Genomic DNA, 23,453 nt, shown 5'->3' with positions numbered 1-23,453 from the left:
GGTGGTGAATGCAAGCAGCCGTAGCACTTTTCCTCAGCTATGTTTTTTTATTTATTCTCCTTCCTTTCTTTTTTACGGAGGGTATTTTCTGGTGTAGGTAAAACACGATGCATTGGCGGGGAATCGAACCCCGGTCTCCCGCGTGGCAGGCGAGAATTCTACCACTGAACCACCAATGCGTTACTACTCATTTCCAAAATTTCCGAGTGACAGTGTATCACGTCCCGGTGTGTTAGTAGCCTTAACGGCATTTCAGACGTGTGATATTGAGATTTTCAAAATCTCCCAACAGGCAGGCGGTGTGGCTTAGCGGTTAAAGCGCCTGTCTAGTAAACAGGAGATCCCCGGTTCAAATCCGGGCAGTGCCTTTAGCAGTAATGTTGTGCTTTCTGGTTGGCCTTGTGGCAATGGCCAGCGGTTTGTCAGGCTGCGATGGCCGAGTGGTTAAGGCGTTTGACTAGAAATCAAATGGGATCTTCCCGCGTAGGTTCGAATCCTACTCGCAGCGGACGCAAAATGGTGTTTTTGACACGAACAGAAAGACAGAGCTAGTTCAAATTGTCAGAAAAAGCATGACATCTAAATTACTTAGTGGTGCGAACGTGTCCCGCATGGTCTAGTGGTTAGGATTTCTGGTTTTCACCCAGGCGGCCCGGGTTCGATTCCCGGTGCGGGAAGTGTACATTTTTTAAGTTAAGTTGCTCTCTCACGCGTTGATGTTATATACCCTGTGCGTGGATTCCGTCCTTGGCTGGGGATATAGCTCAGTGGTAGAGCATTCGACTGCAGATCGAGAGGTCCCTGGTTCAAACCCGGGTGTCCCCTACTAGTTGGCTTTTTGTCCTCTTCGGCACCTGAGTGGTGAGCTGGTGAATTATTCTGGTTACCCAGCAATTTCTGCTGCGATGGCCGAGTGGTTAAGGCGTTAGACTTGAAATCTAATGGGATCTTCCCGCGTAGGTTCGAACCCTACTCGCAGCGAATCTTCAAACATTCTTTTTGATCTGGTCAAGTGTCTATCACAACGTACAGACCTTTGCCATGTGATAGAATTGATCATGGCCGAGATAGCTCAGTTGGGAGAGCGTCAGACTGAAGATCTGAAGGTCCCTGGTTCAATCCCGGGTCTCGGCATTTTATCACTGCCCAGCAGGGCGGTTTGAGGTGGTGAATGCAAGCAGCCGTAGCACTTTTCCTCAGCTATGTTTTTTTATTTATTCTCCTTCCTTTCTTTTTTACGGAGGGTATTTTCTGGTGTAGGTAAAACACGATGCATTGGCGGGGAATCGAACCCCGGTCTCCCGCGTGGCAGGCGAGAATTCTACCACTGAACCACCAATGCGTTACTACTCATTTCCAAAATTTCCGAGTGACAGTGTATCACGTCCCGGTGTGTTAGTAGCCTTAACGGCATTTCAGACGTGTGATATTGAGATTTTCAAAATCTCCCAACAGGCAGGCGCTGTGGCTTAGCGGTTAAAGCGCCTGTCTAGTAAACAGGAGATCCCCGGTTCAAATCCGGGCAGTGCCTTTAGCAGTAATGTTGTGCTTTCTGGTTGGCCTTGTGGCAATGGCCAGCGCTTTGTCAGGCTGCGATGGCCGAGTGGTTAAGGCGTTTGACTAGAAATCAAATGGGATCTTCCCGCGTAGGTTCGAATCCTACTCGCAGCGGACGCAAAATGGTGTTTTTGACACGAACAGAAAGACAGAGCTAGTTCAAATTGTCAGAAAAAGCATGACATCTAAATTACTTAGTGGTGCGAACGTGTCCCGCATGGTCTAGTGGTTAGGATTTCTGGTTTTCACCCAGGCGGCCCGGGTTCGATTCCCGGTGCGGGAAGTGTACATTTTTTAAGTTAAGTTGCTCTCTCACGCGTTGATGTTATATACCCTGTGCGTGGATTCCGTCCTTGGCTGGGGATATAGCTCAGTGGTAGAGCATTCGACTGCAGATCGAGAGGTCCCTGGTTCAAACCCGGGTGTCCCCTACTAGTTGGCTTTTTGTCCTCTTCGGCACCTGAGTGGTGAGCTGGTGAATTATTCTGGTTACCCAGCAATTTCTGCTGCGATGGCCGAGTGGTTAAGGCGTTAGACTTGAAATCTAATGGGATCTTCCCGCGTAGGTTCGAACCCTACTCGCAGCGAATCTTCAAACATTCTTTTTGATCTGGTCAAGTGTCTATCACAACGTACAGACCTTTGCCATGTGATAGAATTGATCATGGCCGAGATAGCTCAGTTGGGAGAGCGTCAGACTGAAGATCTGAAGGTCCCTGGTTCAATCCCGGGTCTCGGCATTTTATCACTGCCCAGCAGGGCGGTTTGAGGTGGTGAATGCAAGCAGCCGTAGCACTTTTCCTCAGCTATGTTTTTTTATTTATTTTCCTTCCTTTCTTTTTTACGGAGGGTATTTTCTGGTGTAGGTAAAACACGATGCATTGGCGGGGAATCGAACCCCGGTCTCCCGCGTGGCAGGCGAGAATTCTACCACTGAACCACCAATGCGTTACTACTCATTTCCAAAATTTCCGAGTGACAGTGTATCACGTCCCGGTGTGTTAGTAGCCTTAACGGCATTTCAGACGTGTGATATTGAGATTTTCAAAATCTCCCAACAGGCAGGCGCTGTGGCTTAGCGGTTAAAGCGCCTGTCTAGTAAACAGGAGATCCCCGGTTCAAATCCGGGCAGTGCCTTTAGCAGTAATGTTGTGCTTTCTGGTTGGCCTTGTGGCAATGGCCAGCGGTTTGTCAGGCTGCGATGGCCGAGTGGTTAAGGCGTTTGACTAGAAATCAAATGGGATCTTCCCGCGTAGGTTCGAATCCTACTCGCAGCGGACGCAAAATGGTGTTTTTGACACGAACAGAAAGACAGAGCTAGTTCAAATTGTCAGAAAAAGCATGACATCTAAATTACTTAGTGGTGCGAACGTGTCCCGCATGGTCTAGTGGTTAGGATTTCTGGTTTTCACCCAGGCGGCCCGGGTTCGATTCCCGGTGCGGGAAGTGTACATTTTTTAAGTTAAGTTGCTCTCTCACGCGTTGATGTTATATACCCTGTGCGTGGATTCCGTCCTTGGCTGGGGATATAGCTCAGTGGTAGAGCATTCGACTGCAGATCGAGAGGTCCCTGGTTCAAACCCGGGTGTCCCCTACTAGTTGGCTTTTTGTCCTCTTCGGCACCTGAGTGGTGAGCTGGTGAATTATTCTGGTTACCCAGCAATTTCTGCTGCGATGGCCGAGTGGTTAAGGCGTTAGACTTGAAATCTAATGGGATCTTCCCGCGTAGGTTCGAACCCTACTCGCAGCGAATCTTCAAACATTCTTTTTGATCTGGTCAAGTGTCTATCACAACGTACAGACCTTTGCCATGTGATAGAATTGATCATGGCCGAGATAGCTCAGTTGGGAGAGCGTCAGACTGAAGATCTGAAGGTCCCTGGTTCAATCCCGGGTCTCGGCATTTTATCACTGCCCAGCAGGGCGGTTTGAGGTGGTGAATGCAAGCAGCCGTAGCACTTTTCCTCAGCTATGTTTTTTTATTTATTTTCCTTCCTTTCTTTTTTACGGAGGGTATTTTCTGGTGTAGGTAAAACACGATGCATTGGCGGGGAATCGAACCCCGGTCTCCCGCGTGGCAGGCGAGAATTCTACCACTGAACCACCAATGCGTTACTACTCATTTCCAAAATTTCCGAGTGACAGTGTATCACGTCCCGGTGTGTTAGTAGCCTTAACGGCATTTCAGACGTGTGATATTGAGATTTTCAAAATCTCCCAACAGGCAGGCGCTGTGGCTTAGCGGTTAAAGCGCCTGTCTAGTAAACAGGAGATCCCCGGTTCAAATCCGGGCAGTGCCTTTAGCAGTAATGTTGTGCTTTCTGGTTGGCCTTGTGGCAATGGCCAGCGGTTTGTCAGGCTGCGATGGCCGAGTGGTTAAGGCGTTTGACTAGAAATCAAATGGGATCTTCCCGCGTAGGTTCGAATCCTACTCGCAGCGGACGCAAAATGGTGTTTTTGACACGAACAGAAAGACAGAGCTAGTTCAAATTGTCAGAAAAAGCATGACATCTAAATTACTTAGTGGTGCGAACGTGTCCCGCATGGTCTAGTGGTTAGGATTTCTGGTTTTCACCCAGGCGGCCCGGGTTCGATTCCCGGTGCGGGAAGTGTACATTTTTTAAGTTAAGTTGCTCTCTCACGCGTTGATGTTATATACCCTGTGCGTGGATTCCGTCCTTGGCTGGGGATATAGCTCAGTGGTAGAGCATTCGACTGCAGATCGAGAGGTCCCTGGTTCAAACCCGGGTGTCCCCTACTAGTTGGCTTTTTGTCCTCTTCGGCACCTGAGTGGTGAGCTGGTGAATTATTCTGGTTACCCAGCAATTTCTGCTGCGATGGCCGAGTGGTTAAGGCGTTAGACTTGAAATCTAATGGGATCTTCCCGCGTAGGTTCGAACCCTACTCGCAGCGAATCTTCAAACATTCTTTTTGATCTGGTCAAGTGTCTATCACAACGTACAGACCTTTGCCATGTGATAGAATTGATCATGGCCGAGATAGCTCAGTTGGGAGAGCGTCAGACTGAAGATCTGAAGGTCCCTGGTTCAATCCCGGGTCTCGGCATTTTATCACTGCCCAGCAGGGCGGTTTGAGGTGGTGAATGCAAGCAGCCGTAGCACTTTTCCTCAGCTATGTTTTTTTATTTATTTTCCTTCCTTTCTTTTTTACGGAGGGTATTTTCTGGTGTAGGTAAAACACGATGCATTGGCGGGGAATCGAACCCCGGTCTCCCGCGTGGCAGGCGAGAATTCTACCACTGAACCACCAATGCGTTACTACTCATTTCCAAAATTTCCGAGTGACAGTGTATCACGTCCCGGTGTGTTAGTAGCCTTAACGGCATTTCAGACGTGTGATATTGAGATTTTCAAAATTTCCCAACAGGCAGACGCTGTGGCTTAGCGGTTAAAGCGCCTGTCTAGTAAACAGGAGATCCCCGGTTCAAATCCGGGCAGTGCCTTTAGCAGTAATGTTGTGCTTTCTGGTTGGCCTTGTGGCAATGGCCAGCGGTTTGTCAGGCTGCGATGGCCGAGTGGTTAAGGCGTTTGACTAGAAATCAAATGGGATCTTCCCGCGTAGGTTCGAATCCTACTCGCAGCGGACGCAAAATGGTGTTTTTGACACGAACAGAAAGACAGAGCTAGTTCAAATTGTCAGAAAAAGCATGACATCTAAATTACTTAGTGGTGCGAACGTGTCCCGCATGGTCTAGTGGTTAGGATTTCTGGTTTTCACCCAGGCGGCCCGGGTTCGATTCCCGGTGCGGGAAGTGTACATTTTTTAAGTTAAGTTGCTCTCTCACGCGTTGATGTTATATACCCTGTGCGTGGATTCCGTCCTTGGCTGGGGATATAGCTCAGTGGTAGAGCATTCGACTGCAGATCGAGAGGTCCCTGGTTCAAACCCGGGTGTCCCCTACTAGTTGGCTTTTTGTCCTCTTCGGCACCTGAGTGGTGAGCTGGTGAATTATTCTGGTTACCCAGCAATTTCTGCTGCGATGGCCGAGTGGTTAAGGCGTTAGACTTGAAATCTAATGGGATCTTCCCGCGTAGGTTCGAACCCTACTCGCAGCGAATCTTCAAACATTCTTTTTGATCTGGTCAAGTGTCTATCACAACGTACAGACCTTTGCCATGTGATAGAATTGATCATGGCCGAGATAGCTCAGTTGGGAGAGCGTCAGACTGAAGATCTGAAGGTCCCTGGTTCAATCCCGGGTCTCGGCATTTTATCACTGCCCAGCAGGGCGGTTTGAGGTGGTGAATGCAAGCAGCCGTAGCACTTTTCCTCAGCTATGTTTTTTTATTTATTTTCCTTCCTTTCTTTTTTACGGAGGGTATTTTCTGGTGTAGGTAAAACACGATGCATTGGCGGGGAATCGAACCCCGGTCTCCCGCGTGGCAGGCGAGAATTCTACCACTGAACCACCAATGCGTTACTACTCATTTCCAAAATTTCCGAGTGACAGTGTATCACGTCCCGGTGTGTTAGTAGCCTTAACGGCATTTCAGACGTGTGATATTGAGATTTTCAAAATCTCCCAACAGGCAGGCGCTGTGGCTTAGCGGTTAAAGCGCCTGTCTAGTAAACAGGAGATCCCCGGTTCAAATCCGGGCAGTGCCTTTAGCAGTAATGTTGTGCTTTCTGGTTGGCCTTGTGGCAATGGCCAGCGGTTTGTCAGGCTGCGATGGCCGAGTGGTTAAGGCGTTTGACTAGAAATCAAATGGGATCTTCCCGCGTAGGTTCGAATCCTACTCGCAGCGGACGCAAAATGGTGTTTTTGACACGAACAGAAAGACAGAGCTAGTTCAAATTGTCAGAAAAAGCATGACATCTAAATTACTTAGTGGTGCGAACGTGTCCCGCATGGTCTAGTGGTTAGGATTTCTGGTTTTCACCCAGGCGGCCCGGGTTCGATTCCCGGTGCGGGAAGTGTACATTTTTTAAGTTAAGTTGCTCTCTCACGCGTTGATGTTATATACCCTGTGCGTGGATTCCGTCCTTGGCTGGGGATATAGCTCAGTGGTAGAGCATTCGACTGCAGATCGAGAGGTCCCTGGTTCAAACCCGGGTGTCCCCTACTAGTTGGCTTTTTGTCCTCTTCGGCACCTGAGTGGTGAGCTGGTGAATTATTCTGGTTACCCAGCAATTTCTGCTGCGATGGCCGAGTGGTTAAGGCGTTAGACTTGAAATCTAATGGGATCTTCCCGCGTAGGTTCGAACCCTACTCGCAGCGAATCTTCAAACATTCTTTTTGATCTGGTCAAGTGTCTATCACAACGTACAGACCTTTGCCATGTGATAGAATTGATCATGGCCGAGATAGCTCAGTTGGGAGAGCGTCAGACTGAAGATCTGAAGGTCCCTGGTTCAATCCCGGGTCTCGGCATTTTATCACTGCCCAGCAGGGCGGTTTGAGGTGGTGAATGCAAGCAGCCGTAGCACTTTTCCTCAGCTATGTTTTTTTATTTATTTTCCTTCCTTTCTTTTTTACGGAGGGTATTTTCTGGTGTAGGTAAAACACGATGCATTGGCGGGGAATCGAACCCCGGTCTCCCGCGTGGCAGGCGAGAATTCTACCACTGAACCACCAATGCGTTACTACTCATTTCCAAAATTTCCGAGTGACAGTGTATCACGTCCCGGTGTGTTAGTAGCCTTAACGGCATTTCAGACGTGTGATATTGAGATTTTCAAAATCTCCCAACAGGCAGGCGCTGTGGCTTAGCGGTTAAAGCGCCTGTCTAGTAAACAGGAGATCCCCGGTTCAAATCCGGGCAGTGCCTTTAGCAGTAATGTTGTGCTTTCTGGTTGGCCTTGTGGCAATGGCCAGCGGTTTGTCAGGCTGCGATGGCCGAGTGGTTAAGGCGTTTGACTAGAAATCAAATGGGATCTTCCCGCGTAGGTTCGAATCCTACTCGCAGCGGACGCAAAATGGTGTTTTTGACACGAACAGAAAGACAGAGCTAGTTCAAATTGTCAGAAAAAGCATGACATCTAAATTACTTAGTGGTGCGAACGTGTCCCGCATGGTCTAGTGGTTAGGATTTCTGGTTTTCACCCAGGCGGCCCGGGTTCGATTCCCGGTGCGGGAAGTGTACATTTTTTAAGTTAAGTTGCTCTCTCACGCGTTGATGTTATATACCCTGTGCGTGGATTCCGTCCTTGGCTGGGGATATAGCTCAGTGGTAGAGCATTCGACTGCAGATCGAGAGGTCCCTGGTTCAAACCCGGGTGTCCCCTACTAGTTGGCTTTTTGTCCTCTTCGGCACCTGAGTGGTGAGCTGGTGAATTATTCTGGTTACCCAGCAATTTCTGCTGCGATGGCCGAGTGGTTAAGGCGTTAGACTTGAAATCTAATGGGATCTTCCCGCGTAGGTTCGAACCCTACTCGCAGCGAATCTTCAAACATTCTTTTTGATCTGGTCAAGTGTCTATCACAACGTACAGACCTTTGCCATGTGATAGAATTGATCATGGCCGAGATAGCTCAGTTGGGAGAGCGTCAGACTGAAGATCTGAAGGTCCCTGGTTCAATCCCGGGTCTCGGCATTTTATCACTGCCCAGCAGGGCGGTTTGAGGTGGTGAATGCAAGCAGCCGTAGCACTTTTCCTCAGCTATGTTTTTTTATTTATTTTCCTTCCTTTCTTTTTTACGGAGGGTATTTTCTGCTGTAGGTAAAACACGATGCATTGGCGGGGAATCGAACCCCGGTCTCCCGCGTGGCAGGCGAGAATTCTACCACTGAACCACCAATGCGTTACTACTCATTTCCAAAATTTCCGAGTGACAGTGTATCACGTCCCGGTGTGTTAGTAGCCTTAACGGCATTTCAGACGTGTGATATTGAGATTTTCAAAATCTCCCAACAGGCAGGCGCTGTGGCTTAGCGGTTAAAGCGCCTGTCTAGTAAACAGGAGATCCCCGGTTCAAATCCGGGCAGTGCCTTTAGCAGTAATGTTGTGCTTTCTGGTTGGCCTTGTGGCAATGGCCAGCGGTTTGTCAGGCTGCGATGGCCGAGTGGTTAAGGCGTTTGACTAGAAATCAAATGGGATCTTCCCGCGTAGGTTCGAATCCTACTCGCAGCGGACGCAAAATGGTGTTTTTGACACGAACAGAAAGACAGAGCTAGTTCAAATTGTCAGAAAAAGCATGACATCTAAATTACTTAGTGGTGCGAACGTGTCCCGCATGGTCTAGTGGTTAGGATTTCTGGTTTTCACCCAGGCGGCCCGGGTTCGATTCCCGGTGCGGGAAGTGTACATTTTTTAAGTTAAGTTGCTCTCTCACGCGTTGATGTTATATACCCTGTGCGTGGATTCCGTCCTTGGCTGGGGATATAGCTCAGTGGTAGAGCATTCGACTGCAGATCGAGAGGTCCCTGGTTCAAACCCGGGTGTCCCCTACTAGTTGGCTTTTTGTCCTCTTCGGCACCTGAGTGGTGAGCTGGTGAATTATTCTGGTTACCCAGCAATTTCTGCTGCGATGGCCGAGTGGTTAAGGCGTTAGACTTGAAATCTAATGGGATCTTCCCGCGTAGGTTCGAACCCTACTCGCAGCGAATCTTCAAACATTCTTTTTGATCTGGTCAAGTGTCTATCACAACGTACAGACCTTTGCCATGTGATAGAATTGATCATGGCCGAGATAGCTCAGTTGGGAGAGCGTCAGACTGAAGATCTGAAGGTCCCTGGTTCAATCCCGGGTCTCGGCATTTTATCACTGCCCAGCAGGGCGGTTTGAGGTGGTGAATGCAAGCAGCCGTAGCACTTTTCCTCAGCTATGTTTTTTTATTTATTTTCCTTCCTTTCTTTTTTACGGAGGGTATTTTCTGGTGTAGGTAAAACACGATGCATTGGCGGGGAATCGAACCCCGGTCTCCCGCGTGGCAGGCGAGAATTCTACCACTGAACCACCAATGCGTTACTACTCATTTCCAAAATTTCCGAGTGACAGTGTATCACGTCCCGGTGTGTTAGTAGCCTTAACGGCATTTCAGACGTGTGATATTGAGATTTTCAAAATCTCCCAACAGGCAGGCGCTGTGGCTTAGCGGTTAAAGCGCCTGTCTAGTAAACAGGAGATCCCCGGTTCAAATCCGGGCAGTGCCTTTAGCAGTAATGTTGTGCTTTCTGGTTGGCCTTGTGGCAATGGCCAGCGGTTTGTCAGGCTGCGATGGCCGAGTGGTTAAGGCGTTTGACTAGAAATCAAATGGGATCTTCCCGCGTAGGTTCGAATCCTACTCGCAGCGGACGCAAAATGGTGTTTTTGACACGAACAGAAAGACAGAGCTAGTTCAAATTGTCAGAAAAAGCATGACATCTAAATTACTTAGTGGTGCGAACGTGTCCCGCATGGTCTAGTGGTTAGGATTTCTGGTTTTCACCCAGGCGGCCCGGGTTCGATTCCCGGTGCGGGAAGTGTACATTTTTTAAGTTAAGTTGCTCTCTCACGCGTTGATGTTATATACCCTGTGCGTGGATTCCGTCCTTGGCTGGGGATATAGCTCAGTGGTAGAGCATTCGACTGCAGATCGAGAGGTCCCTGGTTCAAACCCGGGTGTCCCCTACTAGTTGGCTTTTTGTCCTCTTCGGCACCTGAGTGGTGAGCTGGTGAATTATTCTGGTTACCCAGCAATTTCTGCTGCGATGGCCGAGTGGTTAAGGCGTTAGACTTGAAATCTAATGGGATCTTCCCGCGTAGGTTCGAACCCTACTCGCAGCGAATCTTCAAACATTCTTTTTGATCTGGTCAAGTGTCTATCACAACGTACAGACCTTTGCCATGTGATAGAATTGATCATGGCCGAGATAGCTCAGTTGGGAGAGCGTCAGACTGAAGATCTGAAGGTCCCTGGTTCAATCCCGGGTCTCGGCATTTTATCACTGCCCAGCAGGGCGGTTTGAGGTGGTGAATGCAAGCAGCCGTAGCACTTTTCCTCAGCTATGTTTTTTTATTTATTTTCCTTCCTTTCTTTTTTACGGAGGGTATTTTCTGGTGTAGGTAAAACACGATGCATTGGCGGGGAATCGAACCCCGGTCTCCCGCGTGGCAGGCGAGAATTCTACCACTGAACCACCAATGCGTTACTACTCATTTCCAAAATTTCCGAGTGACAGTGTATCACGTCCCGGTGTGTTAGTAGCCTTAACGGCATTTCAGACGTGTGATATTGAGATTTTCAAAATCTCCCAACAGGCAGGCGCTGTGGCTTAGCGGTTAAAGCGCCTGTCTAGTAAACAGGAGATCCCCGGTTCAAATCCGGGCAGTGCCTTTAGCAGTAATGTTGTGCTTTCTGGTTGGCCTTGTGGCAATGGCCAGCGGTTTGTCAGGCTGCGATGGCCGAGTGGTTAAGGCGTTTGACTAGAAATCAAATGGGATCTTCCCGCGTAGGTTCGAATCCTACTCGCAGCGGACGCAAAATGGTGTTTTTGACACGAACAGAAAGACAGAGCTAGTTCAAATTGTCAGAAAAAGCATGACATCTAAATTACTTAGTGGTGCGAACGTGTCCCGCATGGTCTAGTGGTTAGGATTTCTGGTTTTCACCCAGGCGGCCCGGGTTCGATTCCCGGTGCGGGAAGTGTACATTTTTTAAGTTAAGTTGCTCTCTCACGCGTTGATGTTATATACCCTGTGCGTGGATTCCGTCCTTGGCTGGGGATATAGCTCAGTGGTAGAGCATTCGACTGCAGATCGAGAGGTCCCTGGTTCAAACCCGGGTGTCCCCTACTAGTTGGCTTTTTGTCCTCTTCGGCACCTGAGTGGTGAGCTGGTGAATTATTCTGGTTACCCAGCAATTTCTGCTGCGATGGCCGAGTGGTTAAGGCGTTAGACTTGAAATCTAATGGGATCTTCCCGCGTAGGTTCGAACCCTACTCGCAGCGAATCTTCAAACATTCTTTTTGATCTGGTCAAGTGTCTATCACAACGTACAGACCTTTGCCATGTGATAGAATTGATCATGGCCGAGATAGCTCAGTTTGGCGTGCGTTAGTCTGGGGATTCATACATTTGGAAGTAACAAAAGGCCCATTGTTTTTCTTTTGTTACGTATTCCAATTTTTTCCAATTTCATGAATAGATCCTTTCATAGCGCATGAATAGAAATTCCAATTTTTTTGAATAGAATTGGAAATTCTTTTGTTCAAAATTTGGAATTCTATTGTGTCAAATTGGAAATTTGGAATGCGCTTTTCTCATTGGTTCGTTCTAAATTCGAAGAAAATAAAATGGCCGTTTGAAAGCGAAAGGATGCAACGGTTGGAGCAGTGCAAGATTATGTCGATTTGTTTGCTTTTTCTTGGTTTCTATCTGGAAATAAGTGTCTATACAATGGTCTAAACATTTGTAATTCTTCTTATGCTTTTGATAGCCAGTAAGTGCTGCTTGAAAGTTTGATTTAATAATGTCTTTGGGGAGTTTATGTCTCTGTGTTTGTGTTTGTGTGGCTAGCTAGCTGGCACTATGTTTTAGTTGTGTAGCTAGGCATCAAAAGTGATTTGCATTTGCTTTCTGTTTTTTGGGAAGTTTAGGTAGCCTTTAGTTTGTCTCTTGTGAATTAAGACTATGTGCTTTGACTGCGAGTTTGTCTATAAGCTCCCTAATAGGAAACGTTTGCTCAGCTTGTCTTTTGATGATGAATATAAAGCTAAACTTTCAGTTTGTGCTAATACTATACTCCCTGTGTTATATATATGTTGTATATTTTGTGCTTTCGCTAGGCAGTATTGGTTATTATTGTTGTTTTTTACACCAATATACCACATAAGTAGCTATATATAAGAGGATTTCTGTTGTCATTTATTACGTTAAAATGCCTAAAACTGGCTTGGACAAAAAAACCTGGGACAGGAGATTGTCCTTGTTTGCAAATGGAGAATATACGTTTGGTCGGGGACAGCAACCACCACCAAATTCTCTTTGGGCAAAGAAGATTGCTGTGATAAAACAATGCCCGAGACACAAGTGTATGTTAGACGTTGATCTGTTTGGGAATTTCATCAACTGTAGTTGTGGATTTCACACCATTCAGAAGCAAGTAAGGACTTTGTGTGAATAACGTTTTAAATTTAACTTGAATAACGCATTTCCTGTGAATTTTATCTGTATATGTATATGTGTGTGTGTGGGTTATTTTCACAACACACTCATACTAATTTTTCAAAGCAAGAAGGTCAACTTGTATATAATGCATTAATATATTTTGCATGTATAAACTGATGTGTCAAGAGATTTATGTGTATGTTTAACTAAACGCGTTTGTGTATGGATTGACATTATGTATATATATATATATATATAATTAATACTTTGACATTTTTAGTATCTATTGTTTAATGTTTTGTTTTCTACTAGTCGACATCGTCAAGTGCTAGAGAGAATGTGTCAACATCTGTTCTCACAACATCGGCATCTGCTGTATCTTCTTCCTCTGCGGTTGTTCGGAAACGATTCAATTACGCAAAACAAATATCTCCTGAGAAGTTCAGGGTAAGTTCCTAAATTATTATTTATAACAGATTAACTTAGAATTAAAAGTTTATTATGACAACAGCATAAAGGTTCATGTTATAGGACTGTTAGCTCAATTGGAAGAGCAATCACTTATTTTCAGTGAGAGGTTGTGGGTTCGAGTCCCATGCAGGCCATAATTAACCTTGAAATCTAATTGTTGTTGTCTTGGTCTTCTGATTTTTGTTGATAGTGTTCTTAATCCTTTAAGTTTATACTTAGGATTCAACATCAAGGTATTCTTATTGTCCAACGTTTAAACCAAAGAAGTCTTCGTTAAGCACATCAATTTCTACTGTTGGCCCTTGCACAACTACAATTGGGACAATAATTTCAACTGTAACAGAGGTAGCAACTAAGTTTTAATATATATAAGGATAAATAGTTAAACACGTATATTAAGCACGTATTAAACCTTTTTGTTATAAGTTTGTAACATTTATAAATGAAATTACATTACCTTATGACTTAAAGAAATGTATATAGCTTGTATATAATGGTTTTAATTTTTCAACATTTAAATTTAAAAAATAAATAACCGAATGTTTTAAACATAAAGTTACGATTTACTTCCTGTACTTAGGATTCACCATCAGTTCCTTTGAGTCAACCAACCTCTGTATTAAAGGAGTGCTCAACTTCATTAAGCATGCCGACTTCTACCAAAGTTTGTGCAACACTTTCACAAGTATCTGAGGTATTAAATCTAGATTTTAAGACGTAAACGTACATGATGACTTTTTGTATTGGAATATTTCAACGTCATGTATAGCTAGTAACTAATAACTAGAATAATCCATATGCTTTAAGAAGATGTATAGCATATCATTTCAATCCATGCGCGTGCACTTTTATATGCATGTTTCATATGAGATAGCTATGATATATTTTAATCCATACATTCCTTAAATCTAATTTCTATTCCATAACCATGTAGGGTTCGTGTAAATCATTTAAAAGTAGCACAACTATCGCAGTAGCACCCAATTCTTCACATGTTCCAACTGATACTCTGTTGGTAAGTTTGTCTAGCACCATCGCTATAAAGTTAGATGAGAATTTTTTTGTTATTCCTATTCCTTTTATGAGACATTGGCAGCAATTTTAAATGTGTTTAAATGCATTTTCATTGTATGCAGCCTCCATCTGATGTTACTGGCAGACTTCCTCGATATTGGAATCAAAATATGGCTCCTGCGGATCGCCATTGGGTCGCCAAACATCTCTTCTGCGGAACTGGGACGCTCGCAACGCCCGTTAGGCTTTGGAACTATCCACCAGCCGTTAACTTTGCAATTGCATCTAAACCCAAACCAGAGTCGTATTTCCTGCGTAGGATATACCTATGGATGCCACGACGCATGTTTACATTCGATTTTAAGTGCTGCAAAGAATCCTGCAACAGAAGCTTAAAATCGAACGGCATTTATAACAAAATTCGCCTTGTTCTGGACGTTACTGAGTACTACTACTTAGCAACTGAATACCTTATATGCTCTTGTGGATTCACTGTTTTGGCGTGGGACAACCGTATCTTAAACCAGCTACCCTACGGGATACGCGTAAAATTCCCAGCTCTCTTAACATACAAATACGCCTGTGATTCCAAGGTCATATCACTGCTGAAGTCAAGAACGTTGGGTAATAGTCCAACAGCGTTACACAACACTCTTGTAGAACTCCACAGCGAGTCGTGGATACGAAAAAATGTACAATACCTGTTTGATTGCCAGAAACACCGAAAGAGGTTGGCTTTCCATCAGAATCAAATACCTTCCTACGATGTCGCTGATTCTTTTCGCGTGCTACCACAGTCGAAGTGGTTTCTGGCTGCATTTGCTCGTGATGTCTGGTCAAGAATGGACAGTGTGAAGGCCGCCATCACGTCTGTATTTGGCGTCGTCCTAAAGATAGACTCAACGAAAAAAATCCTTAAGAAGCTATCTGGCGAAGCAAAAGGATCCGCCAGTTGGGTCACGAATGTAGGCAATGAATACGGCGCAATTCTTCAGAGCGTCGTCACGTCTTCCGAGTCCAACGAGTCTCTGAAGAAGATGGCAGATGGAATTGTGGACCGGTACGCCAAAGCAAACGTTACGCCTCCCATCATTCTCTATACAGACCGCGACTGCTGCTGTTATAATGGACCGTCAAAATTCAACGTCCTATTTTCTGCTTGGCCCAATCTTACAGTTAAGCTGGACATTTGGCACTTTATGCGTCGAATTTCCTTTGGATGCACATCCGAATCCCACCCATTGTATGGAGTTTTTATGGCAAAATTGTCGGGTAACTAAATGTTCACTAGATGCGGCATTGCCATTGTACTTTCTTTTTTCCTTTAAAATTACCTGTACACAATTTTAATTACCAGGTTGTCTGTTCGAATGGGACCAACAAGATTACGAGAATCTATTGAAGGCCAAGGAGCAGGAGCTAAAGGCACAAGGCATACGCGAACCATCGGAGAAGGCCGTCTTAACAGCACTGGGAAGAAAAGAATTGGCTAGGCATTGTCGTCGGCGTACACGAGGTAAATGTGTCATATCATTTGTTACGGTGGATTTTATATCTCCCACAGACAGTTATGCTGCAATCTCAAGTCATTTTTCATGTTACAGGTTCAGTGGAGACAAGGCAACTGCTGGAGGACTTAATTCTGTCCTTCACTGGCGTAACCGACTCCCTCGGTGTACCCCTACTAAAACCTGACGTAGTGGACATCTGGCATGAACAAAAAAAGCATCTAATCTGCATCCAAGATCCACCAGGCAGCCAGCTGTACACCAAGGTTGGAGTAATTAGGAAAGGAGGAATGACCTTACCGATTTATAGATGTTGGAGGGGCAGCACATCGGTGGAATGCTTTCATCGGCATTTATTAAATTTCGTGCCTGGTACTAGCGCAAATGCAGTAAACTTCCAGGCATACTTGCTGGAAGGTCTTTGTCGATGGAATTCCATGCGGAAAGATGGTGTTGCGGCTGTTTCTAGAGAATCATTAAGGTCCTTCGATATAGAGCTGGTGTCGAGATTCAACGATCTTCATTTGGACGTTCATGGAAATGTGGGAAACAGCCAATGTCCGCCGAACCAATACACTGGGGAAGCCATTGGCATGGAGTACCTGTTCCAACAACTGGATATCAACTTCACCGTTGATTACGTCGAACGTAATTTGGAAGACGGGGTGGAAGAAAACGTGGAGGATGAATATGATTCTGGCGTCGAGGACCGAGACTTTTTGGAAACAGATATTTCGGATGTAGTCGACGTGGAGGATGGAGGAAATTCAGAAAGTGAGAGTGAGGTTGAGAGTGAAGACGGAAGAGGGATTTCTGGTTGGCATAAAGTTGACGTTCTTGCTCGTGCTTTGCTGGCACTAAATGGCATCAGTGTCAGTGGTACAGATGCAAAAAACATTAAAGCCCTTTACGACAATCTGGAGGCATACGATAAAAAACCGTTGCTATACAAAACCATGATAAAAAGGCAGTCGAGAGGCCGGTTTTCTTCACGCAAACGAGAAGGTCACGTAGGAATCGTGGCGATGAAGAGATGTTTCTTGTCCGGCGCCTCTCCTGCTTTATCGCCATCAAAAAATAGGATCGTGGAAGCCCTGTGCATCCACCCTTCCAACGAAATCACGGCACATCGTACAACTACAATTGATGGCAGTAGGAAATACGACTCCCGCTGGAAGAGGATCATTGGCGAGTACAACAACATCCGTGCTCGCCTTTTTAACAGTTCTTTGCTGGAGGAGACTGGTTTGACATTGTACACCATAAACGAAACCACCTTGCGATTGTGGTTTAAAAATCAAACAAGAAGGGAGGAAATTTTAACTCTTCTTCAGGGTGTCCACCTATCCGACGGCAAAAAAACAGCTACAGAACCTCTTCCACCTCCTACTCCTCAATCCAACTCACAAGGCAACACTAACGTGGTTACTTACAAAAATCCTGAAGATCGCTCAGATATGGCCAAGCTAAAGTTTTTAAATCGAGATGGAGCCATCCCAGCACCTGACTTTGTAATTGAAGCAGATGAAGCGTCAGCTGCTACAACACCAGCACCAAAAAAAACACCTAGAAAAAGAGCATCTAAACCAAAGGTGCTACAAAGTCCGCCGACATTACAGCCGCCATTTATGGCGCCGATGTCATGCCCTGTGCCAGGTCCAATTTGCCAACCATACACTCCACCACATTTATACAATCCGTTTTCCCAATTACCAATGCAAATTCCGCACTTACAAATGCCCAACATGCTGCCATACCACCAGCCTCTTTCACCAATCATTGGTACACAACCTACGACATCTGTGAAACAGAAGAAGCCGCAAAAAGAGTACACCTGCCGCAAATGCAATCAACCAATGAAGGAAGGCCACGGACAATATAAAGGGGAACGATACTGTTCGTATGAACCTGATGCACCTTCCTATAACATTTGGTTAGAGCAGCGGCGTAAAGCGGACACAAAAGGAACAAAATAAGTTCATGTAATTTTTTATGTAAAACGGGTAACATATGCCCTTATTAACACACCACCACACCTTTTCTTTTTCCTTTTTCTTTCCCCCCTCTTTTCCCCCTTTTCTCCAGTCTTTTATGCCCCTTCCTTAGCTCAGTTGGGAGAGCGTCAGACTGAAGATCTGAAGGTCCCTGGTTCAATCCCGGGTCTCGGCATTTTATCACTGCCCAGCAGGGCGGTTTGAGGTGGTGAATGCAAGCAGCCGTAGCACTTTTCCTCAGCTATGTTTTTTTATTTATTTTCCTTCCTTTCTTTTTTACGGAGGGTATTTTCTGGTGTAGGTAAAACACGATGCATTGGCGGGGAATCGAACCCCGGTCTCCCGCGTGGCAGGCGAGAATTCTACCACTGAACCACCAATGCGTTACTACTCATTTCCAAAATTTCCGAGTGACAGTGTATCACGTCCCGGTGTGTTAGTAGCCTTAACGGCATTTCAGACGTGTGATATTGAGATTTTCAAAATCTCCCAACAGGCAGGCGCTGTGGCTTAGCGGTTAAAGCGCCTGTCTAGTAAACAGGAGATCCCCGGTTCAAATCCGGGCAGTGCCTTTAGCAGTAATGTTGTGCTTTCTGGTTGGCCTTGTGGCAATGGCCAGCGGTTTGTCAGGCTGCGATGGCCGAGTGGTTAAGGCTTTTGACTAGAAATCAAATGGGATCTTCCCGCGTAGGTTCGAATCCTACTCGCAGCGGACGCAAAATGGTGTTTTTGACACGAACAGAAAGACAGAGCTAGTTCAAATTGTCAGAAAAAGCATGACATCTAAATTACTTAGTGGTGCGAACGTGTCCCGCATGGTCTAGTGGTTAGGATTTCTGGTTTTCACCCAGGCGGCCCGGGTTCGATTCCCGGTGCGGGAAGTGTACATTTTTTAAGTTAAGTTGCTCTCTCACGCGTTGATGTTATATACCCTGTGCGTGGATTCCTTCCTTGGCTGGGGATATAGCTCAGTGGTAGAGCATTCGACTGCAGATCGAGAGGTCCCTGGTTCAAACCCGGGTGTCCCCTACTAGTTGGCTTTTTGTCCTCTTCGGCACCTGAGTGGTGAGCTGGTGAATTATTCTGGTTACCCAGCAATTTCTGCTGCGATGGCCGAGTGGTTAAGGCGTTAGACTTGAAATCTAATGGGATCTTCCCGCGTAGGTTCGAACCCTACTCGCAGCGAATCTTCAAACATTCTTTTTGATCTGGTCAAGTGTCTATCACAACGTACAGACCTTTGCCATGTGATAGAATTGATCATGGCCGAGATAGCTCAGTTGGGAGAGCGTCAGACTGAAGATCTGAAGGTCCCTGGTTCAATCCCGGGTCTCGGCATTTTATCACTGCCCAGCAGGGCGGTTTGAGGTGGTGAATGCAAGCAGCCGTAGCACTTTTCCTCAGCTATGTTTTTTTATTTATTTTCCTTCCTTTCTTTTTTACGGAGGGTATTTTCTGGTGTAGGTAAAACACGATGCATTGGCGGGGAATCGAACCCCGGTCTCCCTCGTGGCAGGCGAGAATTCTACCACTGAACCACCAATGCGTTACTACTCATTTCCAAAATTTCCGAGTGACAGTGTATCACGTCCCGGTGTGTTAGTAGCCTTAACGGCATTTCAGACGTGTGATATTGAGATTTTCAAAATCTCCCAACAGGCAGGCGCTGTGGCTTAGCGGTTAAAGCGCCTGTCTAGTAAACAGGAGATCCCCGGTTCAAATCCGGGCAGTGCCTTTAGCAGTAATGTTGTGCTTTCTGGTTGGCCTTGTGGCAATGGCCAGCGGTTTGTCAGGCTGCGATGGCCGAGTGGTTAAGGCGTTTGACTAGAAATCAAATGGGATCTTCCCGCGTAGGTTCGAATCCTACTCGCAGCGGACGCAAAATGGTGTTTTTGACACGAACAGAAAGACAGAGCTAGTTCAAATTGTCAGAAAAAGCATGACATCTAAATTACTTAGTGGTGCGAACGTGTCCCGCATGGTCTAGTGGTTAGGATTTCTGGTTTTCACCCAGGCGGCCCGGGTTCGATTCCCGGTGCGGGAAGTGTACATTTTTTAAGTTAAGTTGCTCTCTCACGCGTTGATGTTATATACCCTGTGCGTGGATTCCGTCCTTGGCTGGGGATATAGCTCAGTGGTAGAGCATTCGACTGCAGATCGAGAGGTCCCTGGTTCAAACCCGGGTGTCCCCTACTAGTTGGCTTTTTGTCCTCTTCGGCACCTGAGTGGTGAGCTGGTGAATTATTCTGGTTACCCAGCAATTTCTGCTGCGATGGCCGAGTGGTTAAGGCGTTAGACTTGAAATCTAATGGGATCTTCCCGCGTAGGTTCGAACCCTACTCGCAGCGAATCTTCAAACATTCTTTTTGATCTGGTCAAGTGTCTATCACAACGTACAGACCTTTGCCATGTGATAGAATTGATCATGGCCGAGATAGCTCAGTTGGGAGAGCGTCAGACTGAAGATCTGAAGGTCCCTGGTTCAATCCCGGGTCTCGGCATTTTATCACTGCCCAGCAGGGCGGTTTGAGGTGGTGAATGCAAGCAGCCGTAGCACTTTTCCTCAGCTATGTTTTTTTATTTATTTTCCTTCCTTTCTTTTTTACGGAGGGTATTTTCTGGTGTAGGTAAAACACGATGCATTGGCGGGGAATCGAACCCCGGTCTCCCGCGTGGCAGGCGAGAATTCTACCACTGAACCACCAATGCGTTACTACTCATTTCCAAAATTTCCGAGTGACAGTGTATCACGTCCCGGTGTGTTAGTAGCCTTAACGGCATTTCAGACGTGTGATATTGAGATTTTCAAAATCTCCCAACAGGCAGGCGCTGTGGCTTAGCGGTTAAAGCGCCTGTCTAGTAAACAGGAGATCCCCGGTTCAAATCCGGGCAGTGCCTTTAGCAGTAATGTTGTGCTTTCTGGTTGGCCTTGTGGCAATGGCCAGCGGTTTGTCAGGCTGCGATGGCCGAGTGGTTAAGGCGTTTGACTAGAAATCAAATGGGATCTTCCCGCGTAGGTTCGAATCCTACTCGCAGCGGACGCAAAATGGTGTTTTTGACACGAACAGAAAGACAGAGCTAGTTCAAATTGTCAGAAAAAGCATGACATCTAAATTACTTAGTGGTGCGAACGTGTCCCGCATGGTCTAGTGGTTAGGATTTCTGGTTTTCACCCAGGCGGCCCGGGTTCGATTCCCGGTGCGGGAAGTGTACATTTTTTAAGTTAAGTTGCTCTCTCACGCGTTGATGTTATATACCCTGTGCGTGGATTCCGTCCTTGGCTGGGGATATAGCTCAGTGGTAGAGCATTCGACTGCAGATCGAGAGGTCCCTGGTTCAAACCCGGGTGTCCCCTACTAGTTGGCTTTTTGTCCTCTTCGGCACCTGAGTGGTGAGCTGGTGAATTATTCTGGTTACCCAGCAATTTCTGCTGCGATGGCCGAGTGGTTAAGGCGTTAGACTTGAAATCTAATGGGATCTTCCCGCGTAGGTTCGAACCCTACTCGCAGCGAATCTTCAAACATTCTTTTTGATCTGGTCAAGTGTCTATCACAACGTACAGACCTTTGCCATGTGATAGAATTGATCATGGCCGAGATAGCTCAGTTGGGAGAGCGTCAGACTGAAGATCTGAAGGTCCCTGGTTCAATCCCGGGTCTCGGCATTTTATCACTGCCCAGCAGGGCGGTTTGAGGTGGTGAATGCAAGCAGCCGTAGCACTTTTCCTCAGCTATGTTTTTTTATTTATTTTCCTTCCTTTCTTTTTTACGGAGGGTATTTTCTGGTGTAGGTAAAACACGATGCATTGGCGGGGAATCGAACCCCGGTCTCCCGCGTGGCAGGCGAGAATTCTACCACTGAACCACCAATGCGTTACTACTCATTTCCAAAATTTCCGAGTGACAGTGTATCACGTCCCGGTGTGTTAGTAGCCTTAACGGCATTTCAGACGTGTGATATTGAGATTTTCAAAATCTCCCAACAGGCAGGCGCTGTGGCTTAGCGGTTAAAGCGCCTGTCTAGTAAACAGGAGATCCCCGGTTCAAATCCGGGCAGTGCCTTTAGCAGTAATGTTGTGCTTTCTGGTTGGCCTTGTGGCAATGGCCAGCGGTTTGTCAGGCTGCGATGGCCGAGTGGTTAAGGCGTTTGACTAGAAATCAAATGGGATCTTCCCGCGTAGGTTCGAATCCTACTCGCAGCGGACGCAAAATGGTGTTTTTGACACGAACAGAAAGACAGAGCTAGTTCAAATTGTCAGAAAAAGCATGACATCTAAATTACTTAGTGGTGCGAACGTGTCCCGCATGGTCTAGTGGTTAGGATTTCTGGTTTTCACCCAGGCGGCCCGGGTTCGATTCCCGGTGCGGGAAGTGTACATTTTTTAAGTTAAGTTGCTCTCTCACGCGTTGATGTTATATACCCTGTGCGTGGATTCCGTCCTTGGCTGGGGATATAGCTCAGTGGTAGAGCATTCGACTGCAGATCGAGAGGTCCCTGGTTCAAACCCGGGTGTCCCCTACTAGTTGGCTTTTTGTCCTCTTCGGCACCTGAGTGGTGAGCTGGTGAATTATTCTGGTTACCCAGCAATTTCTGCTGCGATGGCCGAGTGGTTAAGGCGTTAGACTTGAAATCTAATGGGATCTTCCCGCGTAGGTTCGAACCCTACTCGCAGCGAATCTTCAAACATTCTTTTTGATCTGGTCAAGTGTCTATCACAACGTACAGACCTTTGCCATGTGATAGAATTGATCATGGCCGAGATAGCTCAGTTGGGAGAGCGTCAGACTGAAGATCTGAAGGTCCCTGGTTCAATCCCGGGTCTCGGCATTTTATCACTGCCCAGCAGGGCGGTTTGAGGTGGTGAATGCAAGCAGCCGTAGCACTTTTCCTCAGCTATGTTTTTTTATTTATTTTCCTTCCTTTCTTTTTTACGGAGGGTATTTTCTGGTGTAGGTAAAACACGATGCATTGGCGGGGAATCGAACCCCGGTCTCCCGCGTGGCAGGCGAGAATTCTACCACTGAACCACCAATGCGTTACTACTCATTTCCAAAATTTCCGAGTGACAGTGTATCACGTCCCGGTGTGTTAGTAGCCTTAACGGCATTTCAGACGTGTGATATTGAGATTTTCAAAATCTCCCAACAGGCAGGCGCTGTGGCTTAGCGGTTAAAGCGCCTGTCTAGTAAACAGGAGATCCCCGGTTCAAATCCGGGCAGTGCCTTTAGCAGTAATGTTGTGCTTTCTGGTTGGCCTTGTGGCAATGGCCAGCGGTTTGTCAGGCTGCGATGGCCGAGTGGTTAAGGCGTTTGACTAGAAATCAAATGGGATCTTCCCGCGTAGGTTCGAATCCTACTCGCAGCGGACGCAAAATGGTGTTTTTGACACGAACAGAAAGACAGAGCTAGTTCAAATTGTCAGAAAAAGCATGACATCTAAATTACTTAGTGGTGCGAACGTGTCCCGCATGGTCTAGTGGTTAGGATTTCTGGTTTTCACCCAGGCGGCCCGGGTTCGATTCCCGGTGCGGGAAGTGTACATTTTTTAAGTTAAGTTGCTCTCTCACGCGTTGATGTTATATACCCTGTGCGTGGATTCCGTCCTTGGCTGGGGATATAGCTCAGTGGTAGAGCATTCGACTGCAGATCGAGAGGTCCCTGGTTCAAACCCGGGTGTCCCCTACTAGTTGGCTTTTTGTCCTCTTCGGCACCTGAGTGGTGAGCTGGTGAATTATTCTGGTTACCCAGCAATTTCTGCTGCGATGGCCGAGTGGTTAAGGCGTTAGACTTGAAATCTAATGGGATCTTCCCGCGTAGGTTCGAACCCTACTCGCAGCGAATCTTCAAACATTCTTTTTGA

At 46.5% G+C, this 23,453-nt stretch overlaps 87 non-coding genes across 87 annotated transcripts; 85 read left to right on the top strand and 2 right to left on the bottom strand.

The window, feature by feature from the left end:
- Window positions 1-108: 108 nt before the first annotated feature.
- On the bottom strand, window positions 109-179 carry Trnag-gcc (transfer RNA glycine (anticodon GCC)). Its single transcript has one exon. It is a non-coding gene; the product is annotated as a tRNA-Gly (tRNA).
- A 247-nt stretch (window positions 180-426) lies between these two features.
- On the top strand, window positions 427-508 carry Trnas-aga (transfer RNA serine (anticodon AGA)). Its single transcript has one exon. It is a non-coding gene; the product is annotated as a tRNA-Ser (tRNA).
- Window positions 509-605: 97 nt separating this feature from the next.
- Trnae-uuc (transfer RNA glutamic acid (anticodon UUC)) lies at window positions 606-677 on the top strand. Its single transcript has one exon. It is a non-coding gene; the product is annotated as a tRNA-Glu (tRNA).
- A 76-nt stretch (window positions 678-753) lies between these two features.
- Trnac-gca (transfer RNA cysteine (anticodon GCA)) lies at window positions 754-825 on the top strand. Its single transcript has one exon. It is a non-coding gene; the product is annotated as a tRNA-Cys (tRNA).
- A 74-nt stretch (window positions 826-899) lies between these two features.
- On the top strand, window positions 900-981 carry Trnas-uga (transfer RNA serine (anticodon UGA)). Its single transcript has one exon. It is a non-coding gene; the product is annotated as a tRNA-Ser (tRNA).
- An 80-nt stretch (window positions 982-1,061) lies between these two features.
- On the top strand, window positions 1,062-1,134 carry Trnaf-gaa (transfer RNA phenylalanine (anticodon GAA)). The gene has a single exon. It is a non-coding gene; the product is annotated as a tRNA-Phe (tRNA).
- Window positions 1,135-1,271: 137 nt separating this feature from the next.
- Window positions 1,272-1,342, bottom strand: Trnag-gcc (transfer RNA glycine (anticodon GCC)). The gene has a single exon. It is a non-coding gene; the product is annotated as a tRNA-Gly (tRNA).
- A 116-nt stretch (window positions 1,343-1,458) lies between these two features.
- On the top strand, window positions 1,459-1,531 carry Trnat-agu (transfer RNA threonine (anticodon AGU)). The gene has a single exon. It is a non-coding gene; the product is annotated as a tRNA-Thr (tRNA).
- Window positions 1,532-1,589: 58 nt separating this feature from the next.
- Window positions 1,590-1,671, top strand: Trnas-aga (transfer RNA serine (anticodon AGA)). Its single transcript has one exon. It is a non-coding gene; the product is annotated as a tRNA-Ser (tRNA).
- A 97-nt stretch (window positions 1,672-1,768) lies between these two features.
- Window positions 1,769-1,840, top strand: Trnae-uuc (transfer RNA glutamic acid (anticodon UUC)). Its single transcript has one exon. It is a non-coding gene; the product is annotated as a tRNA-Glu (tRNA).
- Window positions 1,841-1,916: 76 nt separating this feature from the next.
- Window positions 1,917-1,988, top strand: Trnac-gca (transfer RNA cysteine (anticodon GCA)). Its single transcript has one exon. It is a non-coding gene; the product is annotated as a tRNA-Cys (tRNA).
- Window positions 1,989-2,062: 74 nt separating this feature from the next.
- Window positions 2,063-2,144, top strand: Trnas-uga (transfer RNA serine (anticodon UGA)). The gene has a single exon. It is a non-coding gene; the product is annotated as a tRNA-Ser (tRNA).
- An 80-nt stretch (window positions 2,145-2,224) lies between these two features.
- Trnaf-gaa (transfer RNA phenylalanine (anticodon GAA)) lies at window positions 2,225-2,297 on the top strand. The gene has a single exon. It is a non-coding gene; the product is annotated as a tRNA-Phe (tRNA).
- A 324-nt stretch (window positions 2,298-2,621) lies between these two features.
- Trnat-agu (transfer RNA threonine (anticodon AGU)) lies at window positions 2,622-2,694 on the top strand. Its single transcript has one exon. It is a non-coding gene; the product is annotated as a tRNA-Thr (tRNA).
- Window positions 2,695-2,752: 58 nt separating this feature from the next.
- Window positions 2,753-2,834, top strand: Trnas-aga (transfer RNA serine (anticodon AGA)). Its single transcript has one exon. It is a non-coding gene; the product is annotated as a tRNA-Ser (tRNA).
- Window positions 2,835-2,931: 97 nt separating this feature from the next.
- Trnae-uuc (transfer RNA glutamic acid (anticodon UUC)) lies at window positions 2,932-3,003 on the top strand. The gene has a single exon. It is a non-coding gene; the product is annotated as a tRNA-Glu (tRNA).
- Window positions 3,004-3,079: 76 nt separating this feature from the next.
- Window positions 3,080-3,151, top strand: Trnac-gca (transfer RNA cysteine (anticodon GCA)). Its single transcript has one exon. It is a non-coding gene; the product is annotated as a tRNA-Cys (tRNA).
- Window positions 3,152-3,225: 74 nt separating this feature from the next.
- Trnas-uga (transfer RNA serine (anticodon UGA)) lies at window positions 3,226-3,307 on the top strand. The gene has a single exon. It is a non-coding gene; the product is annotated as a tRNA-Ser (tRNA).
- An 80-nt stretch (window positions 3,308-3,387) lies between these two features.
- On the top strand, window positions 3,388-3,460 carry Trnaf-gaa (transfer RNA phenylalanine (anticodon GAA)). The gene has a single exon. It is a non-coding gene; the product is annotated as a tRNA-Phe (tRNA).
- Window positions 3,461-3,784: 324 nt separating this feature from the next.
- Window positions 3,785-3,857, top strand: Trnat-agu (transfer RNA threonine (anticodon AGU)). Its single transcript has one exon. It is a non-coding gene; the product is annotated as a tRNA-Thr (tRNA).
- Window positions 3,858-3,915: 58 nt separating this feature from the next.
- Window positions 3,916-3,997, top strand: Trnas-aga (transfer RNA serine (anticodon AGA)). Its single transcript has one exon. It is a non-coding gene; the product is annotated as a tRNA-Ser (tRNA).
- A 97-nt stretch (window positions 3,998-4,094) lies between these two features.
- Window positions 4,095-4,166, top strand: Trnae-uuc (transfer RNA glutamic acid (anticodon UUC)). Its single transcript has one exon. It is a non-coding gene; the product is annotated as a tRNA-Glu (tRNA).
- Window positions 4,167-4,242: 76 nt separating this feature from the next.
- Window positions 4,243-4,314, top strand: Trnac-gca (transfer RNA cysteine (anticodon GCA)). The gene has a single exon. It is a non-coding gene; the product is annotated as a tRNA-Cys (tRNA).
- Window positions 4,315-4,388: 74 nt separating this feature from the next.
- On the top strand, window positions 4,389-4,470 carry Trnas-uga (transfer RNA serine (anticodon UGA)). The gene has a single exon. It is a non-coding gene; the product is annotated as a tRNA-Ser (tRNA).
- An 80-nt stretch (window positions 4,471-4,550) lies between these two features.
- Window positions 4,551-4,623, top strand: Trnaf-gaa (transfer RNA phenylalanine (anticodon GAA)). Its single transcript has one exon. It is a non-coding gene; the product is annotated as a tRNA-Phe (tRNA).
- A 455-nt stretch (window positions 4,624-5,078) lies between these two features.
- On the top strand, window positions 5,079-5,160 carry Trnas-aga (transfer RNA serine (anticodon AGA)). The gene has a single exon. It is a non-coding gene; the product is annotated as a tRNA-Ser (tRNA).
- Window positions 5,161-5,257: 97 nt separating this feature from the next.
- Trnae-uuc (transfer RNA glutamic acid (anticodon UUC)) lies at window positions 5,258-5,329 on the top strand. The gene has a single exon. It is a non-coding gene; the product is annotated as a tRNA-Glu (tRNA).
- Window positions 5,330-5,405: 76 nt separating this feature from the next.
- Trnac-gca (transfer RNA cysteine (anticodon GCA)) lies at window positions 5,406-5,477 on the top strand. Its single transcript has one exon. It is a non-coding gene; the product is annotated as a tRNA-Cys (tRNA).
- Window positions 5,478-5,551: 74 nt separating this feature from the next.
- Window positions 5,552-5,633, top strand: Trnas-uga (transfer RNA serine (anticodon UGA)). The gene has a single exon. It is a non-coding gene; the product is annotated as a tRNA-Ser (tRNA).
- Window positions 5,634-5,713: 80 nt separating this feature from the next.
- On the top strand, window positions 5,714-5,786 carry Trnaf-gaa (transfer RNA phenylalanine (anticodon GAA)). The gene has a single exon. It is a non-coding gene; the product is annotated as a tRNA-Phe (tRNA).
- Window positions 5,787-6,110: 324 nt separating this feature from the next.
- Window positions 6,111-6,183, top strand: Trnat-agu (transfer RNA threonine (anticodon AGU)). The gene has a single exon. It is a non-coding gene; the product is annotated as a tRNA-Thr (tRNA).
- Window positions 6,184-6,241: 58 nt separating this feature from the next.
- On the top strand, window positions 6,242-6,323 carry Trnas-aga (transfer RNA serine (anticodon AGA)). The gene has a single exon. It is a non-coding gene; the product is annotated as a tRNA-Ser (tRNA).
- Window positions 6,324-6,420: 97 nt separating this feature from the next.
- On the top strand, window positions 6,421-6,492 carry Trnae-uuc (transfer RNA glutamic acid (anticodon UUC)). The gene has a single exon. It is a non-coding gene; the product is annotated as a tRNA-Glu (tRNA).
- Window positions 6,493-6,568: 76 nt separating this feature from the next.
- Window positions 6,569-6,640, top strand: Trnac-gca (transfer RNA cysteine (anticodon GCA)). The gene has a single exon. It is a non-coding gene; the product is annotated as a tRNA-Cys (tRNA).
- Window positions 6,641-6,714: 74 nt separating this feature from the next.
- Window positions 6,715-6,796, top strand: Trnas-uga (transfer RNA serine (anticodon UGA)). The gene has a single exon. It is a non-coding gene; the product is annotated as a tRNA-Ser (tRNA).
- An 80-nt stretch (window positions 6,797-6,876) lies between these two features.
- Window positions 6,877-6,949, top strand: Trnaf-gaa (transfer RNA phenylalanine (anticodon GAA)). Its single transcript has one exon. It is a non-coding gene; the product is annotated as a tRNA-Phe (tRNA).
- A 324-nt stretch (window positions 6,950-7,273) lies between these two features.
- Trnat-agu (transfer RNA threonine (anticodon AGU)) lies at window positions 7,274-7,346 on the top strand. Its single transcript has one exon. It is a non-coding gene; the product is annotated as a tRNA-Thr (tRNA).
- Window positions 7,347-7,404: 58 nt separating this feature from the next.
- Trnas-aga (transfer RNA serine (anticodon AGA)) lies at window positions 7,405-7,486 on the top strand. The gene has a single exon. It is a non-coding gene; the product is annotated as a tRNA-Ser (tRNA).
- A 97-nt stretch (window positions 7,487-7,583) lies between these two features.
- On the top strand, window positions 7,584-7,655 carry Trnae-uuc (transfer RNA glutamic acid (anticodon UUC)). Its single transcript has one exon. It is a non-coding gene; the product is annotated as a tRNA-Glu (tRNA).
- A 76-nt stretch (window positions 7,656-7,731) lies between these two features.
- On the top strand, window positions 7,732-7,803 carry Trnac-gca (transfer RNA cysteine (anticodon GCA)). The gene has a single exon. It is a non-coding gene; the product is annotated as a tRNA-Cys (tRNA).
- A 74-nt stretch (window positions 7,804-7,877) lies between these two features.
- Window positions 7,878-7,959, top strand: Trnas-uga (transfer RNA serine (anticodon UGA)). Its single transcript has one exon. It is a non-coding gene; the product is annotated as a tRNA-Ser (tRNA).
- An 80-nt stretch (window positions 7,960-8,039) lies between these two features.
- On the top strand, window positions 8,040-8,112 carry Trnaf-gaa (transfer RNA phenylalanine (anticodon GAA)). The gene has a single exon. It is a non-coding gene; the product is annotated as a tRNA-Phe (tRNA).
- Window positions 8,113-8,436: 324 nt separating this feature from the next.
- Trnat-agu (transfer RNA threonine (anticodon AGU)) lies at window positions 8,437-8,509 on the top strand. The gene has a single exon. It is a non-coding gene; the product is annotated as a tRNA-Thr (tRNA).
- Window positions 8,510-8,567: 58 nt separating this feature from the next.
- On the top strand, window positions 8,568-8,649 carry Trnas-aga (transfer RNA serine (anticodon AGA)). The gene has a single exon. It is a non-coding gene; the product is annotated as a tRNA-Ser (tRNA).
- Window positions 8,650-8,746: 97 nt separating this feature from the next.
- On the top strand, window positions 8,747-8,818 carry Trnae-uuc (transfer RNA glutamic acid (anticodon UUC)). The gene has a single exon. It is a non-coding gene; the product is annotated as a tRNA-Glu (tRNA).
- A 76-nt stretch (window positions 8,819-8,894) lies between these two features.
- Trnac-gca (transfer RNA cysteine (anticodon GCA)) lies at window positions 8,895-8,966 on the top strand. The gene has a single exon. It is a non-coding gene; the product is annotated as a tRNA-Cys (tRNA).
- A 74-nt stretch (window positions 8,967-9,040) lies between these two features.
- Window positions 9,041-9,122, top strand: Trnas-uga (transfer RNA serine (anticodon UGA)). Its single transcript has one exon. It is a non-coding gene; the product is annotated as a tRNA-Ser (tRNA).
- An 80-nt stretch (window positions 9,123-9,202) lies between these two features.
- On the top strand, window positions 9,203-9,275 carry Trnaf-gaa (transfer RNA phenylalanine (anticodon GAA)). Its single transcript has one exon. It is a non-coding gene; the product is annotated as a tRNA-Phe (tRNA).
- A 324-nt stretch (window positions 9,276-9,599) lies between these two features.
- Window positions 9,600-9,672, top strand: Trnat-agu (transfer RNA threonine (anticodon AGU)). Its single transcript has one exon. It is a non-coding gene; the product is annotated as a tRNA-Thr (tRNA).
- Window positions 9,673-9,730: 58 nt separating this feature from the next.
- Trnas-aga (transfer RNA serine (anticodon AGA)) lies at window positions 9,731-9,812 on the top strand. Its single transcript has one exon. It is a non-coding gene; the product is annotated as a tRNA-Ser (tRNA).
- A 97-nt stretch (window positions 9,813-9,909) lies between these two features.
- Window positions 9,910-9,981, top strand: Trnae-uuc (transfer RNA glutamic acid (anticodon UUC)). Its single transcript has one exon. It is a non-coding gene; the product is annotated as a tRNA-Glu (tRNA).
- A 76-nt stretch (window positions 9,982-10,057) lies between these two features.
- On the top strand, window positions 10,058-10,129 carry Trnac-gca (transfer RNA cysteine (anticodon GCA)). Its single transcript has one exon. It is a non-coding gene; the product is annotated as a tRNA-Cys (tRNA).
- A 74-nt stretch (window positions 10,130-10,203) lies between these two features.
- Window positions 10,204-10,285, top strand: Trnas-uga (transfer RNA serine (anticodon UGA)). The gene has a single exon. It is a non-coding gene; the product is annotated as a tRNA-Ser (tRNA).
- Window positions 10,286-10,365: 80 nt separating this feature from the next.
- Trnaf-gaa (transfer RNA phenylalanine (anticodon GAA)) lies at window positions 10,366-10,438 on the top strand. Its single transcript has one exon. It is a non-coding gene; the product is annotated as a tRNA-Phe (tRNA).
- A 324-nt stretch (window positions 10,439-10,762) lies between these two features.
- Trnat-agu (transfer RNA threonine (anticodon AGU)) lies at window positions 10,763-10,835 on the top strand. Its single transcript has one exon. It is a non-coding gene; the product is annotated as a tRNA-Thr (tRNA).
- A 58-nt stretch (window positions 10,836-10,893) lies between these two features.
- Window positions 10,894-10,975, top strand: Trnas-aga (transfer RNA serine (anticodon AGA)). Its single transcript has one exon. It is a non-coding gene; the product is annotated as a tRNA-Ser (tRNA).
- A 97-nt stretch (window positions 10,976-11,072) lies between these two features.
- On the top strand, window positions 11,073-11,144 carry Trnae-uuc (transfer RNA glutamic acid (anticodon UUC)). The gene has a single exon. It is a non-coding gene; the product is annotated as a tRNA-Glu (tRNA).
- Window positions 11,145-11,220: 76 nt separating this feature from the next.
- Trnac-gca (transfer RNA cysteine (anticodon GCA)) lies at window positions 11,221-11,292 on the top strand. Its single transcript has one exon. It is a non-coding gene; the product is annotated as a tRNA-Cys (tRNA).
- Window positions 11,293-11,366: 74 nt separating this feature from the next.
- Trnas-uga (transfer RNA serine (anticodon UGA)) lies at window positions 11,367-11,448 on the top strand. The gene has a single exon. It is a non-coding gene; the product is annotated as a tRNA-Ser (tRNA).
- Window positions 11,449-18,093: 6,645 nt separating this feature from the next.
- Window positions 18,094-18,166, top strand: Trnat-agu (transfer RNA threonine (anticodon AGU)). Its single transcript has one exon. It is a non-coding gene; the product is annotated as a tRNA-Thr (tRNA).
- Window positions 18,167-18,403: 237 nt separating this feature from the next.
- Trnae-uuc (transfer RNA glutamic acid (anticodon UUC)) lies at window positions 18,404-18,475 on the top strand. Its single transcript has one exon. It is a non-coding gene; the product is annotated as a tRNA-Glu (tRNA).
- Window positions 18,476-18,551: 76 nt separating this feature from the next.
- Window positions 18,552-18,623, top strand: Trnac-gca (transfer RNA cysteine (anticodon GCA)). The gene has a single exon. It is a non-coding gene; the product is annotated as a tRNA-Cys (tRNA).
- A 74-nt stretch (window positions 18,624-18,697) lies between these two features.
- Window positions 18,698-18,779, top strand: Trnas-uga (transfer RNA serine (anticodon UGA)). The gene has a single exon. It is a non-coding gene; the product is annotated as a tRNA-Ser (tRNA).
- Window positions 18,780-18,859: 80 nt separating this feature from the next.
- Trnaf-gaa (transfer RNA phenylalanine (anticodon GAA)) lies at window positions 18,860-18,932 on the top strand. The gene has a single exon. It is a non-coding gene; the product is annotated as a tRNA-Phe (tRNA).
- A 324-nt stretch (window positions 18,933-19,256) lies between these two features.
- On the top strand, window positions 19,257-19,329 carry Trnat-agu (transfer RNA threonine (anticodon AGU)). The gene has a single exon. It is a non-coding gene; the product is annotated as a tRNA-Thr (tRNA).
- Window positions 19,330-19,387: 58 nt separating this feature from the next.
- On the top strand, window positions 19,388-19,469 carry Trnas-aga (transfer RNA serine (anticodon AGA)). The gene has a single exon. It is a non-coding gene; the product is annotated as a tRNA-Ser (tRNA).
- A 97-nt stretch (window positions 19,470-19,566) lies between these two features.
- Window positions 19,567-19,638, top strand: Trnae-uuc (transfer RNA glutamic acid (anticodon UUC)). The gene has a single exon. It is a non-coding gene; the product is annotated as a tRNA-Glu (tRNA).
- A 76-nt stretch (window positions 19,639-19,714) lies between these two features.
- Trnac-gca (transfer RNA cysteine (anticodon GCA)) lies at window positions 19,715-19,786 on the top strand. Its single transcript has one exon. It is a non-coding gene; the product is annotated as a tRNA-Cys (tRNA).
- A 74-nt stretch (window positions 19,787-19,860) lies between these two features.
- Trnas-uga (transfer RNA serine (anticodon UGA)) lies at window positions 19,861-19,942 on the top strand. The gene has a single exon. It is a non-coding gene; the product is annotated as a tRNA-Ser (tRNA).
- An 80-nt stretch (window positions 19,943-20,022) lies between these two features.
- On the top strand, window positions 20,023-20,095 carry Trnaf-gaa (transfer RNA phenylalanine (anticodon GAA)). Its single transcript has one exon. It is a non-coding gene; the product is annotated as a tRNA-Phe (tRNA).
- Window positions 20,096-20,419: 324 nt separating this feature from the next.
- Trnat-agu (transfer RNA threonine (anticodon AGU)) lies at window positions 20,420-20,492 on the top strand. The gene has a single exon. It is a non-coding gene; the product is annotated as a tRNA-Thr (tRNA).
- Window positions 20,493-20,550: 58 nt separating this feature from the next.
- On the top strand, window positions 20,551-20,632 carry Trnas-aga (transfer RNA serine (anticodon AGA)). Its single transcript has one exon. It is a non-coding gene; the product is annotated as a tRNA-Ser (tRNA).
- A 97-nt stretch (window positions 20,633-20,729) lies between these two features.
- Window positions 20,730-20,801, top strand: Trnae-uuc (transfer RNA glutamic acid (anticodon UUC)). The gene has a single exon. It is a non-coding gene; the product is annotated as a tRNA-Glu (tRNA).
- Window positions 20,802-20,877: 76 nt separating this feature from the next.
- Window positions 20,878-20,949, top strand: Trnac-gca (transfer RNA cysteine (anticodon GCA)). The gene has a single exon. It is a non-coding gene; the product is annotated as a tRNA-Cys (tRNA).
- Window positions 20,950-21,023: 74 nt separating this feature from the next.
- On the top strand, window positions 21,024-21,105 carry Trnas-uga (transfer RNA serine (anticodon UGA)). Its single transcript has one exon. It is a non-coding gene; the product is annotated as a tRNA-Ser (tRNA).
- Window positions 21,106-21,185: 80 nt separating this feature from the next.
- On the top strand, window positions 21,186-21,258 carry Trnaf-gaa (transfer RNA phenylalanine (anticodon GAA)). The gene has a single exon. It is a non-coding gene; the product is annotated as a tRNA-Phe (tRNA).
- A 324-nt stretch (window positions 21,259-21,582) lies between these two features.
- Trnat-agu (transfer RNA threonine (anticodon AGU)) lies at window positions 21,583-21,655 on the top strand. Its single transcript has one exon. It is a non-coding gene; the product is annotated as a tRNA-Thr (tRNA).
- A 58-nt stretch (window positions 21,656-21,713) lies between these two features.
- Window positions 21,714-21,795, top strand: Trnas-aga (transfer RNA serine (anticodon AGA)). Its single transcript has one exon. It is a non-coding gene; the product is annotated as a tRNA-Ser (tRNA).
- A 97-nt stretch (window positions 21,796-21,892) lies between these two features.
- On the top strand, window positions 21,893-21,964 carry Trnae-uuc (transfer RNA glutamic acid (anticodon UUC)). The gene has a single exon. It is a non-coding gene; the product is annotated as a tRNA-Glu (tRNA).
- A 76-nt stretch (window positions 21,965-22,040) lies between these two features.
- Trnac-gca (transfer RNA cysteine (anticodon GCA)) lies at window positions 22,041-22,112 on the top strand. Its single transcript has one exon. It is a non-coding gene; the product is annotated as a tRNA-Cys (tRNA).
- Window positions 22,113-22,186: 74 nt separating this feature from the next.
- On the top strand, window positions 22,187-22,268 carry Trnas-uga (transfer RNA serine (anticodon UGA)). The gene has a single exon. It is a non-coding gene; the product is annotated as a tRNA-Ser (tRNA).
- Window positions 22,269-22,348: 80 nt separating this feature from the next.
- Window positions 22,349-22,421, top strand: Trnaf-gaa (transfer RNA phenylalanine (anticodon GAA)). Its single transcript has one exon. It is a non-coding gene; the product is annotated as a tRNA-Phe (tRNA).
- Window positions 22,422-22,745: 324 nt separating this feature from the next.
- Window positions 22,746-22,818, top strand: Trnat-agu (transfer RNA threonine (anticodon AGU)). Its single transcript has one exon. It is a non-coding gene; the product is annotated as a tRNA-Thr (tRNA).
- A 58-nt stretch (window positions 22,819-22,876) lies between these two features.
- Trnas-aga (transfer RNA serine (anticodon AGA)) lies at window positions 22,877-22,958 on the top strand. Its single transcript has one exon. It is a non-coding gene; the product is annotated as a tRNA-Ser (tRNA).
- Window positions 22,959-23,055: 97 nt separating this feature from the next.
- Window positions 23,056-23,127, top strand: Trnae-uuc (transfer RNA glutamic acid (anticodon UUC)). Its single transcript has one exon. It is a non-coding gene; the product is annotated as a tRNA-Glu (tRNA).
- A 76-nt stretch (window positions 23,128-23,203) lies between these two features.
- Trnac-gca (transfer RNA cysteine (anticodon GCA)) lies at window positions 23,204-23,275 on the top strand. Its single transcript has one exon. It is a non-coding gene; the product is annotated as a tRNA-Cys (tRNA).
- Window positions 23,276-23,349: 74 nt separating this feature from the next.
- On the top strand, window positions 23,350-23,431 carry Trnas-uga (transfer RNA serine (anticodon UGA)). Its single transcript has one exon. It is a non-coding gene; the product is annotated as a tRNA-Ser (tRNA).
- Window positions 23,432-23,453: the final 22 nt, after the last annotated feature.

Source organism: Hydractinia symbiolongicarpus, chromosome 2, assembly GCF_029227915.1.
Source record: "Hydractinia symbiolongicarpus strain clone_291-10 chromosome 2, HSymV2.1, whole genome shotgun sequence".
Classification (NCBI taxonomy): Eukaryota; Metazoa; Cnidaria; class Hydrozoa; order Anthoathecata; family Hydractiniidae; genus Hydractinia; species Hydractinia symbiolongicarpus.
This window is presented reverse-complemented; position numbering and strand designations above follow the sequence as displayed.